Source organism: Meriones unguiculatus, chromosome 4 (assembly GCF_030254825.1).
Source record: "Meriones unguiculatus strain TT.TT164.6M chromosome 4, Bangor_MerUng_6.1, whole genome shotgun sequence".
In the NCBI taxonomy this organism is placed as follows: domain Eukaryota; kingdom Metazoa; phylum Chordata; class Mammalia; order Rodentia; family Muridae; genus Meriones; species Meriones unguiculatus.
Window position 1 is genome coordinate 110,519,087 of NC_083352.1, and position 16,610 is coordinate 110,535,696.

Here is a 16,610-nt window from a genome sequence, read left to right on the forward strand (position 1 = left end):
GACCCTTTCCAGCTTACCTAGATTTTTTTTCCTTTGATGTTGCGGGGGTTCTCAGAGGATGATGGCTGAAAATGGTACACTGATGTGGCTTCTTAGCTGCTACCTTTTTAAATAAGAGACAGTAGGCAAAACTGAATTTGTCTGGTGCTAGTAGAACCGTGTGGCTCCATTAGAGCAGTAGCTACTGCACGGCTCAGCTCCGACAAAACACGCAGAACCATATACCGAAAACATAGACTCTCGCTGTGTGTAAATTACACACCCCTGGAAAGCTGACTTTTTAAAAATTAAGAGTCTGACTTCTCAGCTGACTTGAAAATACTCTCCAGATGTTTTGCCGGCATTGTCCACAGTGACAAAAAAAAAAAAAAAAAAAAAAAAAAAAAAAAAAAAAAAAAAAAAAAACTAGAAATTATGTAACTATTGATCAGCAGGGAATTTAGTTAATTAAAAAAATAACTTAAGCCTATATTGACATGGAAGACTATAAAATATTGTTAGATGGGGAAGCAGGTTGCAGAATAATGTGTTCATAAAGCGATAATGGGAACACCTGAATTTGTGTTAGACTCTAATTAACAAATGACTAAGGAACAAACATCAGTAAGATTGAAAGCAGGGGCTACTTATTGATGAGTTCAGCCTACCAGTCATTATTCTAAGCATTTCACAAATACTACATCATTTAATTAGCATAAGCACACTGCGAAGCAAGTCCTACGGAAACATTCACTGCCAATCAGGCTTTGTCTGGATGCTTTGGGGCCACGTATATTTAGAATTCAGAAGCCTGTATATTTGGGGTTGGGGGGGCATATTCATGTGTGAGAGAGAAACAGAGACACAGAGAGGCAGAGACAGTGACAAGGATGGAGAGTTCAACATTGGGTGTCTTCCTCTATTGCTCTTCACCTAATTCTTGGCGAGAGGCTCTCTCTCTGAACCTGGAGCTCACTGTTTCAGCTGGACTGACTGGCCAGCGAGCTGTGGGCATCTGTCTCTGCCCGACCTGGGGCTGTGGTTGCAGATACGTCATGCCACCCTTGGCCTTTCTACCTGGATACTTGGGATCCAAATTCAGGCCCTCATACTCATGCAGCCAGAACTTGAGCCATCTTTCTGCCCCAGAATGCTTTGCACTCTGACAAATAACATGTCATAATTCTTACTAATCAGTGTATGACAATCTGCCCCAGATTCAACTGCTTAAAACAGCAGAAGTCTATCATCTCATGGCTTTTGTGGTACAAGATCCAGACGGGGCCCAAAAAACGTCACTGTCTCCATATCTGCGGGTCTTGAATTCAGTTAGTCAGGGCTCACTTGGCTCTGAGGCCTCATCTGAAAGCTTTCGTGGTGGAATGAGGCACCTGCCTCCAATCACGCCCCCACACTTGGGCCTCGCCTGCCCCCATCCTTCAGAGGTCTGCTCAGAATCACCCTGTAACATGGCAGTCAAAGCGGGGAGCTAGAGAGAGAGAGAGCGGGCTCAAACACAGACACGCAAAGAGAGCCAGGGGATGGAAGAAAGAACCCGGAAATAACCCCACCACAGCCACTGCCATCTAAGTCTCAACAAAGGTACCAAAAATATACGTGTGAAGGAGAAAAACCACCTTTTCAATAAATGGTTGGGGGAGGGGGAAACTGGACAGTCCCATGTACAAAATGAGAATAGATCCTTATCTTTCACTCTGGGCAAAAATCTGCTGGAAACAGAAGAGCTTTGAAAGTACAGGAGAAAAACTTGGCAGGGACACTTCAAGATCTAGGCATTGTCTTTCTGAGTAGGAGAAACGGCTCCGCAGGTAAAGGGGCTTTGCCACCAAGCCTGATGGTCTAAGTTTGATCCTAGAGACCATATGGTAGAAACACACACACACACACATATAGGTTAATTGACAAATGGGATGCATCAAATTAAGACGCTTCTGTAGTAAGCAAATATGCAGAGGCACATCTGTAAACCAACACTCAGGAGGCTGAGGCGGGGATTGTGAGTTCAAAGCCATTGCGTGCACATGATAAGACCCTATGTCAAAGTAGAAAAACCAAAAGCTGCTTCAAAGCAAAGCAAACAATCATGAAAAGACAATGCATAGAAAAGCAGAGATTTTCTGCCTGCCATTCATCTCACGAAGCAAAGGAATCCAATGACTGACTGGAGCTTTAAAGTCGCCAGCCCCACTACCCTTTCCCTCTTTCTGTTTTGTTTTGTGTTTTGTTTAGTTAGAAAGGGTCTCCCTTCACAGCCCTGGTTGGCCCAGACCTCGCTCTGTAGCCCAGGCTGGCATTAAACTCGCAGAGATCCACCTGCCTTTGCTTCCTGAGTGCTGGGATTAAAGACATATGCCATCACACCCAGCCAATGTCTACTAGCTGCTTGTCATAGAGCAGTAATGAGCATGAATGAGAAATAAAATCGTACAGGTCTGCGCTGTTTAAAAAAAAAATCATTCCATAGCACTTTCAGTCACTTTTAGATTAACAAAATCCATTTTTAAGAGAATAACAGTGGGGATAGAGAGACAGCTTAGCAGCTAGGCAGAGGCCGGGGATTCAATTCTGAGCACACACATGGCAGCTCACATCCATCTGTGACTCCAGTTCCCGGGGATGCAACGCCCACTTCTGGCCTCTGTAGGCACTACACCCACGGGCTGAATATACAGACATGCAGGCAAACGCTCACACACATGGAAAATTTTTTTAAAAAAGTGCTTTTTAAAAGATTAAAACAGTACTTATTCTATAAGGTAAGGAATTCACATTTATTCCCTGACAGCTAGAGGCACTGCCCAGAATTCCATGGCTTCCACCACAGCAGACTTTTTCTGCTTTTTCCACCTTTAGAAGAATGCTACAGGGAAAAAGAAAAAGAAGTGAGAGAAACCAAAGTTTAACAAAGGAGGCATGCCCTAGGCATGTGGTTGGGGAGATTCAGGTGAAACAAGTCTATAATCTTCAGAAACGCCTAGACGTGTGCTCAGGTGCAAAGACTTCTGACTTAAACAGCTGTCTCGTCCACTAATGAAGAGATTTCTGTGACTTGGGGCATGGCTCACCCTTCACAGGCCCACCGAGGCGTCCAGGCCAAGACTTGATTGCTGCCTGTTAGGCTGTCCTCGCTTCTGGCTTGCACTGCCTCTTAATCAGAAACTGGAGCGGCGAGTGTTAAACGGGAAGGGGAAAGGACTCGGCCCTTCATCTCAGACTCTGCCTTTTTTTTTTTTAATGACCTGTTTAAACAGATAAAAACTGACTTTAATAACTGCAGGCGATATTAGATATACCGAATGGCCCTGCTTCGGATTCTGTATATGTTTAACAAATTAAGTATTTCGTGGTTATGACTGAAGTAAAGTGCTCAGCAGGGCAGGCGTGGAGATTCATATGTCTCCTCGAAGGGACACTAATAAGCTGGATGGAGCTCACTTCCATTGTAACACTGTAGCTTTAATGTAACACTTCGGGTCTAAATCCGTTCCTGTCAGAACTGGGGAACGGCTTTGAGACCATGACATGGCAAGCACTTTTGTTTTATAAAGTAAATTTTAGAGAGCAAGATAGGAGACAGAATCCCCTTTTGTCTCCAGAACGCACAGGCTAGCGTGTCATCCTTCACACGACCACTAGGTGGCGCTGAGTCTCAGTGGCTAAGTACACTTGGTACCATCTCACCAAGTGTGGGCCTCAAAGGGTCATCGCTCCTACCACCCAAGACCCGCTTCCCCCAGGAAATTGTGCCACCGTGTGTTTGCTTGAACCACATGCTGAAAGCATCGTGTGAGGTGAACAAAGCCCTCACAATCCTCTGGGATGGCGCAGAAAGGTGGGTTTAATTCCCACCCCCTACCTAATGGCTCCTAACTCAAAAGGGTGATGGCAGACAGGAAGCCCTCACAGCCGCGCCTGGCACTGAGTTTTACTGACAGGGCAGCTGTCTCCCCATAAACACCCTGGGGATGGGTTCTTCGCTGGCAGTTTCCTCTCAACAGTCCCGGGACTAGGGACTGACATTGAACCCATTTAACAGAGGAGGAGATCAAGGCCCAAGACAGTGAGTAAACTGAGTAGGCCTTGCTGTGTTTATGACGCGCCGTATAGTCCTGTCTACACAACCCGTGTTCAACACTGCCCCACCCCAAACAGCGTAACAAAAGCCAAGAGACGTATAACCCCAGCTAAGAGACCACAGCAATTTAAAAGTACTTCCCAAACCAGTGAGAGGGCTCAGCAAGTAGAGTCATGCCCAGAGCCGGGCAAAACCACGTTGAAGGAGAATAGACTCGGGAAAATTGTCACCTGACCTCTATGAGCATGCATCGCGTGCACACACGCGCACGCACACACACACACGTGCACACAAATAATAAAATTTCAAAATAAATAAAAATAAAACACCTCCTTGTGCCCCCCCAAAAAAATACTTTCCTGTCCCCAGCATAATTTTACACATCCTTTCCTTTGCATTGTGAACCTCCCTTAAATTCAAATTCTCTCTTAACATTTATTTCTGAAACACACATGATGTAACTAGCCTAATAAATCTTTAAAACTTTTCCTGAGATTTGGTTCTGAGGTGAACTCAGCCGTCTCCCACTTTCACAAAAAGAAAAAAGAAAAAAAAATGTTACAAGTGAGGAAAAGATGATTCTGCAACTCTGCCCAGTGATAAAAATAGAATCCCAAACCCTCTCCCCAAAATTTCTCCCTCTTTGCAGTGGCTGCTTTTTTTCTTTCCTGACCATCCTTGAAATGACCATGGTTTAATTACCTGCATCTGAATGAGCGAATTTACATAGAAAGTGAAGGTTAATTAATGAAGGATTGCTTCCTCCCAAAGCCCACCAGGCAGTGGCTGACGGAGGTCCCCTCCGCGAGGCAAAATCCTCTTCCTCATTATAAAGGGTCAGACGGCCGGCCGAGCGGGCCCTGGACCAGCCGTGAGAAAGGATGCCACTTGCTCTGTGTGCGGTCACAGAGCCCCCACCGGGCGCCCCCAACCCTGAGTCGCTGCTGCCCTCGAACTCCAGATTCCCCGACGTGACACTAGACCGACAGGAAAACTCACGTGCTAGTGTCACAGCAGACACTCCCGCGCAGGGTGGGTGACGTTCCGCCTCACGCCCCGTTCCCCTCGACGGGCCTCGACCCCACGGATTTCAAACTGAGCTGCTCCATCGAGGTCTCCCAGTCAAAGCAGGGGTAAGACTGGGGTCACGCGCAGTTTACCCTGTGTGCCGTGGAGGGTCCCCAGGCACACCTAGCCCCTCTCTGAGACAACCAAAACTGCGCCCCAGGCACTACCAAATTTCACCCCCAGGGGAAGGGTGAGCCCTGTGTGAGAACCTGTGAGCTGGTGGGGAAAAGTGCAGCTTTTAGGATGTTTTTTTTTTTCCTTGATTTTTGACGATGAGATCATTTTTAAACTGACAGGAGAAAAGTTTCCAGTCATGGATCTCCCCGGTTCCCGCCCCTCTTCAAACTCCCCGGATGTTAAAACTTCACAGAGCCGCACGCAGTGCAGTAACTATTTCGTGTGCGTGTGGTCGCTTTTGTGAGACAGTCTCGGGAACCCGAGGCTCACCTGGCATCCGTGACCGTGTGTGTCCTGGCACTCCTGACTCCACTCCCTGAGAAGACTGAGGGTGCGAGTGTCTATGCCTGGTTTATACCGTGGCCAGGGCATTCGTGAACTGCTCTACCCACGAAGCTACCTCCTCCCACCCACAGCCCAGTGAGGAAAAGCAGGAACTGGGGCTGGAGAGGTGCCTCCGCGGTTAAGAGCACGGGCTGCTCTTCCACAGGACCCATGTTCAGTTCCCAGCACCCACACAATAGCTCACAATCATCTGTAACCCCTGACCTAATGGATCTGATGCTTCCGGTCCCTGTGATCTGCGCATGCACAGGACGCACAGATATACGCACAGGAAAGCGCTCCAGAGCATCAGTGAAAATGAACGGGCTTTAAGGCAGGCATCGACGCCCAAACAGTAATGATCAGATCACTTACAGATCTTACTCAAGCATTAACAAGTGACCTGGCATTACCGTCCATTCACGGGTCCAAGATTCAGTCCTTCTCCTCGCCACGGCCAGAGCTCCTTAGCTTCTGCCCTTCTGGTCCCTGGTCTGTCTTTGTCTGTCATGATCTAGAAGTGTTTGAGGAGGACCGCACAATTCATACACCACCTCTCAGTCTGGGTCTGCCTGAATTGCTGGTGAGAGGACTGAAGATGGACATCTAGATCAGAGAGAGCTGCAGCAGCCTGTGGCTCCCCAGCCGAGGGTGGGGTCAGGATGGAGAGTGACTGACCAGGCCACGATAAAAACAGCATCAGGCAGTTTCCTTACTACAGACTTCTGCTTGCCCCCTCTCTACCTAGTGTGCATGTCCCGGTGTCTCCTTTCGGGCTGGGAGGCAATGCAGACAACCTGATTGTCACTGAATTTTGCTTATCAATGTCAGCATCTGCGGGTGATTCTCAGGTGAGTCATCCTACCTGGGCGCTTGCCACTCGGTGGTGTCCTGTTTCCTTGAAGCCTACGTTGACAATCCCAGCCCTCTTCTTGTGTTTAAGGCAGGGTCTCTCTCTCTTGCTGGTTTTTGTCATGCGGTATACTCAACACCACCTGGCCTGCAGGCTTCTGGGGAAACTATCCTGCCAAAAACCTCCCTCCTCACCTCAGGCATTACAGGTACATGCCGCCATGTCTGGCTTTTCATGTGGGTTCTGGGGATCCATCTCGGGTCATGGGCTTGCAAGACAAATGCCTGTTTTTACCCAGGGACTATCTCAGCAGCCCTAGACTCAGGTTTGGATGTCATGAGAGCAGGCCATCTCAGAGCCTCGATGGCTTTGACTGGGACTGGCTGGGAGGTGGGTGGAGGCTTCCTCAACATCCCAGGCCCTCCCTGGCCCCTGTGCTCTTAGAGCCACTGTGACCAAGGCAATTTATAGAAGGAGTTTATTTGGCTTATGGTTCCAGGCACATAAGAGTCCATGGTGATGGAGTAAAGATAGCAGGCAGCAGGTGGCTGAAGCAACAGCTGAAAACTCCCACCCCAAACCACAAACAGAAAGCAAAAAGAATGCCCCGGAAACCATGCACAGCTTCTGAAACCTCAAAGCCCACCCCCACTGACATACTTTCTCCAGCAAGGCCACACCTCCTACACCTACCCAAACAATGACATCAGCTGGGTACCAAGTATTCAGATGCCCAAAACCGTAAGTGAGGCCATCTCATTCAAGCCACCCACAGGTGTCGAGAGGATGCGCCAAGCCCTGTAGATTCAGGTCCTGACTCCTCCTTACCCGTGTATAACAGGAGGTCAATGAATGGCGATGGCAGGAATGCCACAGCTCAGCTCAGGGGAACTTTGCTTACCAGGAGGAGAAACAAGACCTCAACATCTTCATGGGGGAAGAAAAGTATCTTCTCTTTTATTCCAAATGATTTGCAAAGTAAGTTAGCGTAGATTTACTTAGTTTGTTTTCTATCTCCAGGATAACATTAATAAACAAATTTGAAATCACACGAGTCAGAATGTAAATTATTTACAGTGTGCTTGAACAGCTCAGAGGGCTTTGTAAGGTGAATAATTGATAAACTCACAGGAAAACTTTCTCTCTTTTTTTTTTTTTTTCACTAATTAAGGGTAGAATTTTTACCAGTAAATCATGAGAGGCTTAGGGAGGTACATGGAGTGATCAGCTCAACACAACTGATGGTTACTATGGAGACCTCTACATGCCAAGTACATGGCTGGGCCCAGTGATTGGAGAACCACATGATGAGAGGCCGGAATAGGACTCAGGGTGGAGTATTTACCTAACATATACTGGGTCCAATCTCCAATATAGCAGAAATAGAGATGAAGAAAAAGAACAGCATGATGGGCTCTCTGCTTTCGGCTGGCTGTGAAGGTAGGTATGGCATCCTTGGAACCAAGGGCACACACTGCCATTCACCAGAGCTGCTCTACAGATGGCCCTCAGACCCTGGGGCTGAAGCCTGGTAGGAGCCAGTAGGGTGCCTAAGTTTCAAAGAGGGATTGTTAGATTGGCTTAGCATGATGCAGTCTGGGTTGTTCATGATGGCATGGCGATAGCTAGCTTCACCCTGGAGAGGATGAAACCCCAGTCATTCAGTTCACAAGGCTGGATACCTCAGCAGTTTCAGTCTTGCTCTGAAGGCCTGGGGGAGGCCTGGAGAGCCCCTGGTCTTCAGTCTGTGTTGGAAGCCTGAAGGAGCTGGAATCTGGAATAAGTAAAGGACGTGTCTTCACGAACTTCCACCTTCCACACAGTCTGCTCATTCCTTTCTGGTCTTTTTGTTTGGTTGTTTGGTTGCTTGGTTGTTTGGTTGATTGGTTTGGCTTGGTTTTTGTTTTTGTTGTTTGGTTTTGGGGGTTTTGGTTTTTCAAGACAGGGTTTCTCTGTGTAGCCCTGGCTGTCCTGGAACTTGCTCTGTAGATCAGGCTGGCCTCACAGAGATCCTCCTACCTCTACCTCCTAAGTGCTTAGATTAAAGACATGTGCCACCATCACCCAGCCTCTTTCTGTTTTAAACCACTTCATCCTTTACTGTATTTTCCAAATAATTTTTCTTCCACACTTATGTACAAGGAACTGAGACATACCCAAGTCATCACTAATATTTACTGAAAAAGTCTAGTTTCTGATCAAGAACCATCTTTTCTTGTCTCCTACTGACCCTCTAATTTAGCCTCTGTTGCTCCTGTCATCTTTGTTGCATCTAGAGTTGTTTTTGTGGTCGTTGTTAGTTTCACAAGCATGTCTAAGTCTATGAGAAAAGAAGTGGGAGTCGTATAAAACCCAAGTCCCATATCAGTCTCATATACTATTCAGCCTTAGCAACCAACTGCTCCATAAGGGCATGTTAAGAACCAGCAAACTGGCAGGGCCATATAAACAGATTTCTGCAGGTTTTATTCAATGTTGTATGTCTAATGTTCAGGGCATGACTAGCAATGCTGAGAATAAACACTGGGGAAGGGTGGAAGGGAGGAACTAGAAAGCTGCCTGGCGTGTGCAAAGGCAAGCACCTGGGAACCCACCAGAGGAGCCGACAGTGCTCAGAGGCATGCATGCTCTGAGCACTTAACTGGAGAACACAAGAAAGGAAAGTCTAGAAGATTCTCTCCTGCAAGGGTTCTGGGGAAGTTTCTGCCTCTGTTCAATCTGGAAGCACTTCCCTGTACCAGCAGTTGTTCAGGAGGAAGGAAATTCAGCCTGGACTGAGGACAGAGGACACCTTCTGTTATTGCAGGATATTGATCACACTGTGAAACCTGAGGCTGTGTTATTTACTGGGGGGGGGGGGGGGACAACTTTCTAGTTGTGGTGTGGCTCAACCCTAGCACACACTTTTAATCCAAGAGCTTCTGCTTGACTTAAATAAAAGCAACCACAGGTCAAGAAGCTGAGCAAGCAACTAGTTGACAGGGAGTGAATGCAGAAAAATAACCATAGAGAGTGAGAGGAAGTAAGGAGGGTGGCTAGAGAGACACTCAGGAAGTGGAAGGGAGGGACATTCAGTTGGAGGGGCTTTTGAGAAGGAGAAGGAGGGCTGCCCTCTTCCTTTTGGGACATAGGCTAAGGAGGAAGGTCAGCTGGGTGCTTTCTCTGCCTCACAGAGCTAGCGGACTTTCACCCCAACATCTGGCTCCCAAGTCTTTGCTGGTAAAACCAAACAGATTCTGTTAAAAAAAATTAAAAATAAAAATAAAAAAAACAGAACTCTGTTGCCAGGTTGGAGGTGTTTCCTGAAGAGTAAACAAGTACCAAATGCCCTTCCTACTGCTGTGATAAACAGGAAGAGGCAATCAAGAGCCATAGGGGAGGGGTGGGGACACAGGGTCCAGGGGTACAGCCATGCGTTGCCAATGCAGAGCCCTGGGTTTCATCCCAGCGTGGAATAAAACTGTGTGTGATGCTGCTCACCTGCGCTCCCAGCACCTGGGAAGTGGGGACAGAGGATCTCCAGGAGTTCACGATTATCCTCCTCTACACTGGGTCAGCCTGGTCCACATGAAATCCTGCCTCCACAACCGGAGAGAGAAGGGGCTGGGGAGACACCGAGATGGGGACAAAGTTTCTATAAATAAGCTAGAGAACAGCACCTTGGTCTTCATTGACATTTTCTCCATCTTCCTGTGAGAAAAACCTTTTAAAGCCGCTGATTGTACTGATCTGTGATGAAACTGAAACTTTGTTCCTTCTGTGTGACGTCATCTTCAAATTCATAACCCTCTGAGTATGTGTGGCAACTTTGGGTGTCATTCCTAGGCTGCCTGCCCCGTTTCCCTGGAGAAACGGTCTCTCCTGGGCCTGGAGCTCAGTTTAGGAAGACTGGCCAGCAAAGCCCGGGGAGTCCTCCTGTCTCTGCCTCCCCAGTGCTAGGATTACCGGCGTGTGCCCCCATGCCTGCCTATTCACAAGGCTTCTGAGGATCAGAGTTCAGTCCTCGTGCTTGCAAGGCAAATCTTTCACCAACTGAACCCTCTCCTCAGCCCTGGCATATCTCCTGTGCTGGATTTTATTTAGAGCTCATGACTGTTGCTGCAAGCCCGGAGACAGAAGAGCACTCCAGTATCATCTGCTTTGACTTTGAGAATTAGACACCCAAAATCACTTTGGGTGGAGCTTCTTCAGTCTGGCACGAAGAAGCACAGGGTCACAGCAGCAAGGTCCCAGGCTCCTTCCACGCCTGTCATTTTCCATATGGTTGTCACTCCCATGATTATCATCTTACTGGCGTACCTTCTGCCATAAACATATTCCAGCTATTAGGAGGGATGGAGGAAGGGGGCAAAGAAACACCCACCACATTTCCCACGCACTCAAACAAAAACTTAGATTCATGGCCCCACTTTGCTGCAAGGGATCCTGGGAAGGTTTACTTTAATGGGGGCCGAAGTGCGGCACTCAAGAACCGAAGGTCAAGTCTAGGGACCATGGGGACGGGTGGGTATGGGGTTAGGAAGTAATCCGCTCTCCCCCTCACTGCAATATGGCTTATGCCCAGTTTTAATTTGTCTTTCTCTGCTTCTCCTTAAGTGCTAAGAAAAATAATGAGCTATCTAAAGTTTTCTGAAACCCTGAAACCGAACTCATTTACCTTTATAATTTTCTATTAATCTCCTCCCCGAATTCATTTTGCATTTAATTCCGGACTCCAGCACTTTAATACCATCTCTTCAGTCTTTACACATTAGCCGTCTCGGTCATGTCAGACTTTCTCCTCTCTCTTATGTTCATTTATTTGAACTTTTAGTGGTCTTCTAGCCAATCCTTTATCCTTTTTATTACGAGAGCATGAAATTTTATAATCCCCGGGAGCTTTGTTAGTCTGCTGCTGCAAGACTCTTAACCTCCGCTAATTTATTCCTTCATTTTTGACTTTCAGATCTGAAGCACGCCTTAATATTTTGTTTTTGAATATGAAAGTAACTTTTATTAAGTAGGTTTATTGCATTAATAGATTTTTATTTCCATTTTTACAGTTATGTTTAAGTTCCCTGCTAGTTACACTACAGATCATTTTAATAACAATTTATAATGTGATATGATATAATTTATACCTGAACCCTGTAAAAATGCACACAGTAGACTACAGAGCAATTTTATAAAACTCCACCTGAAAGTCATATCCAAGAAACACGCAATTTTTTTTGAAATCCCAAGCAATTTTATTGATATTTATTATAAAAGAAACTCCGAAGCAATAATAGTCTCTTCTTTTTAAGGGAAAAAAAAAATCAAGATGGTGTCTTCTAAAAGAGCACGTGTTGTGGTTTGCTTTGGTTCAGTTTTTTTTATTTACCTCATCCTGTCGCCTCTCTGCTTTGACTTCTGAAGGCAACAGGAGACCCATATTTCCTTCAGCTCTCCATTACAGGAATGATCAATCCTTGGCTATGAAAATTCTTAGCTCAGGTTACGTCAGCAAGAACAATCATGCCGTCCTTAACTGAGATATATGTGTGACAATAAAGTCACGATGGTGATTATAAGGCTCTGCCTGCTTCTCCTCTGTGGAAGATCTGGCAGGGAAAAATGCAGGCAGGCAGACCAAAATGCAAATGTTGAGCACACATTTGCAGGCCAGGGGAAGGGGAAACCAGGCATGAACCTCCTGCCTCTATGAAAAGAGACCAATAACAAGAAACAAGATGTCGCCCCCTGGTTTGGACTCTCATAGTCTTTCCTTTTCCCTAACAACTTGTGTGCTTCTGTATCATAAGGCTCCCCCAAAACTCAGTGAGGCTGTTCGGCTCACTTGGCAGAGTGCACGCCTGGCATACAAAGAGCTCCCTGGGTTGGGTCCTCAGCACCACAAAAAACTGGGTGTATAGCCTCCCGGCGCTAGGGAGACCAAAGCAGGAGGATCAAGAGTGCGAGGCCACCTTTGTCTACACTCTGAATTAAGTAGTTTATGACACAGTCTTTTGTTTAGTTCCTGAGCCCGCAAATGAGTAGCTGGGACCCCTGCCTGTCTTGACGTCAATAGGCATTCACAGATGTCTGTGGGCATGTCTGAGGTGAGCTGAGGGGCCTTGGACTCTTTCATAGGTTCCTCGTCCTCCAGCTGTCCCCAGGTTTGTTGCAATGGGGGCAGAGGGGCCTGCCTGTGTCTGTTGTGTCTGAAGGTACCGCACCGTCAAAACACATTCTGTCCCCAAGTCAGCCGGGAGGGGGAACACAGCAGAGAGGGTATTTTTAAACCTACCACATCGCGTTCAATACATTAATGACATTTACTACCAAATTCTGAATTCCCATGGCCCATTTGAATACATCATTCATTCGTTCGTTCGTTCATTCTTTCAATTGAGTGTTTCTTCATACCAAGCCCTATTTGAAGAACCGAATGAAAAAAGCAGAAGTTCTGTATGGTTAAGCTCAGCCTTGCAGGGTGGATCCTGGTCACTCCATCAATGTTCTAACTGTGAGCTGATGTCTGTGTCCTTGCCGCTCAAAGAAGAGCCATTTACTCTACCTGCAGGAACTCCCTCCTCCCTTCAGTCTCAGTGGACGAGTCTCACACGCGCAATTGTGAGATCCGGTCTGTTCAGTCACGATACCTTACTACGAACTCAGTGATTGGTTCACAGTCCGGCAGATGAGCCAGGTGGAGCCAATCAGAAACATTCTCAGGACCAAGTAGAAAGCCTTCACAGGGAGCCTGAACCCCTCACAGAAGACATGGCATAAATTACCAATGCCAACAGCCTCATATACCCCCCCCAAAACAATAAACCCACCAGAGTACCAAAAACAATAAAAGAAAGCCTTGTGGTCTCCCCAGAGTGCCTGGAGACAGCCAGGCATGAGGCAATACCCAGCCTACCCTCAGTAGCATAGGAAGTTTGAGCTTCATTTTGTCACCCACACGTCACTAAACAGAGGATGTTTGGTCCAGTCTTCCAGCATGATCCCTACCATCTGTCCCAGCCTCCCTAAGCCACAGAAAGGCTGTGGAAATCCAGTGTGCCACCAGCAATGCGCACTGATGGGTACCATGTAAAGTTCCGCCCATATTACAACTCAGTTACAGTGGGGAGACCATAAATAGACTTCTACTCCTCAACTGTGTTTATTAGAATAAATAGGGCCTGCCGTGGCTGAGATTTCTATCACCATCATTTGACTCTGTTTATCCACTGAGTTACCTATTAGTCCTCTCCGGCTGCTCGACAAAGAATTAAAGGATGGAAAATAAATGAACAAAATTCTATCTGCAAGATCAATTTTTTTTTTTCCTTCACAAAGTTAAAAAAAAAAAAAAAGATTAGCTTCTGCCCAGGTCATGAAAAATTCTAATCATCTTTTTGGACCGTAGCCTGAGAATCATTTTATAAAGTAATACCAGAGATGATGTTAAATTAATCAGCCCTACATTAACAACTGATAAATTCTAGCATTGAGCCATCTTCTCGAGGAGTACCTGGGCATTTTAACCTCAGAGTCTGGAATGGCACTCCCTAGAGTTTGCCGCCTCTGCCCTCCCTGCACAGATATAACCTATAAAGTGTAGCTTACACCATGTGCATGCCAGAGCTCTGTGTGCAAATGATGCCCCACACCCATGAGGTCTGAAATGACCAACGGGGGCTGGAGAGAGGCCCTAGCCATTCAGAGCGCCTGCTGCTCTTTCAATGGACCTGTGACTGTGTAATGGTAAAGTAAACCTTAGGGTTCTTTGGCTTTCCACTTTTCTATTTATTTTGTATTACGTGTTTGTGTATGTGTGTGTGTGTGTGTGTGTGTGTGTATCAGAAGACAACTTCAGGGATTCAACTCTCTGCTTACACTATGTGCATCCCAGGCTTGGATCTCTTAGTCACTGAGCCAGTTCACAGGCCTGGGTTCTCTTCTCTCACTAGAACAGAAGTCGAGATGATGGGGGGAGGGGTAGACAAAGAGAATGTGCTAAAGGCGTGTGACTCCTGCGGTGATCTTTACGCAAAGTCCATCATCTAATCGTCCCTGCGCCTACCCATCTCCGCAAGATCATCAGTTCCTTTTGCCACTCGGGCTGCGTTAGGCTAGGGTAGCTGGATCATTTTTAAACACCCCTCTCCACCCCCAATTCTATTCCAGGCAAGTAGATCTGACGGAAGGAGAGAGACAAGGAAATACCCAAATCCCACCAGAGTTCCCTTTCTGCTCCACAGGGACCAACATTTAACACAGTTAATTTTTTTCTTTAAAAAAAAGGGGGGTGTAGATGAACATTTCTTCGTCAAAGAGAAGCTTTTAGTCATCATGACACCAGGCTTTCCCGCAGCAAAAAATATTACTGATAGTATTTTTCCTGTGAAGTGCATTTGTTATCTGTATGCACTTAAACCCGTGCTCCAGCCTCGATAGAGAGGCACCTGCTCTGCCTCGCGATCTGTTTAATACCTCGGGGATACATCACTTAATAATTTAGTGCTAAACCATTTAGCATTTTAGCCCATCATCGCTTATATTACACACAGGATCTCAGTAATGTCTGCTGAAATTATGTGTTAGCCGCCTTATGTGTGTGTAAAACTTAATAAGTCTTCTTTCGCCCCTCAAGTTTAATAACTGATTTTCTTACATTTATGGATGTGAAATTTTATGGCTTGTGGATATAGCTTGAACCTAAATCTTCATATCTTATAAATTGATTTTTAGTTTCCTTTTTGACCTTATGAATTTCAATCAGACACTGACCTCTTGTTGCTCGTGAATCTGACTGATTTAATGCCTTCTAACAATAATAGTGGAGAGGAGCATTATCACATGAGGCCACAGGCTTTGCACAAACCCATAACTGGATCTTGGTCGCTCCCAGAAAGAAAAAGCTCTTGACCACTCTTAAAGCTGGCATCCTTTACCCGCCTAGCAGGGCCCATCCTATTGTGGTCTCAACCACCCTGAGTGGTAGAAAAATCCCCGGGGAAGTTGTGTGGGCTGGTCTTTGTCAACTTGACACAAGCTGGAGTCATCCTAGGAAATGGAGCCTCCTCTGAGAAAATCCTTCCATCAGATGGGCCTATAGGCAAGCCTGTGGGGGCCTTTTCTTGATTGACAACTGAGGGTTGACATGGGGCTGTAGGCAGTACTACCCCTGAACAGGTGGTCCTGGGTTCTGTAAGAAAGCGGGCTGAGCAAGCCTTGAGAAGCAAGCCAGTGAGCAGCACCCTCCACAGCCTCTGCATCAACTCCTGCCTCCAGGTTCCCGCCCTGCTTGAGCTCTTGCCCTGACTTCCCTCAGTGACGAAGTGTGACCAGAGAGTTGTATGCTAGGATCAACCTCCCTTCCCCGGTTGCTTTCAGTCATGGTGTTTATCGCAGACACAGAGAGCAAACGAGCACAGGCTGGTTGCTTGATACTGCCCGGGCTCAAGATGGAGCATTCGCCTGCCGTGAAAGAGACACCAGAATGCTAACTCTACCTCAGTTTGGTTGGGATTGAAAAGAAAAGATACGCCACAGTCATCTCTGTGAGGGAAGGAACCTCATGAGGCGTTTTACCCCCGGGAGGGCGAACAGTTCCAGAGGCCTCTCTTTGCTGGCTGCGTGGCCCGCTCCCCGATCCTGGGTTGTGACGGCGGAGTCGGCAGCAGAAAGGGTGAGGCTGGAAGATTTCAGCTTTGTTTCCTGGCTGAGCTAATTTAATTTAATTGGCTTACTGACTAACTAGGGGTTGATGCTCATTATTCCTTATTAAGAGAGATTCAACCCAAACAAAAGCAGCCCCTTCCCTCGTGTTCTTTCTTTGTTATGAGCGCAGGGGTCCAACCTGACTGCAGCACGATCCACATTTCTCAAAACATAAACAGCTAAACTCTGGCTTTGCCCAGGAGCTTCCTCTCCATGATTCATGCTCCCGAAAAAAAAAAAAAATCTAAAAATCCCCCTAGATTGCTACAGCCTAATGCTGGCGCCGGAATGCTGACTAACAGTGAAATTACTTGGGGGAGAATAAATCTTTTCTGCTGAGAACTTAAATAGTTGCCCTACTTAACACACTTGCTTTGTCAGGGGCTGCTAACGAAGAAGAAGAAGAAAGCTGACCTTCAAAACTCGGATTCTGCG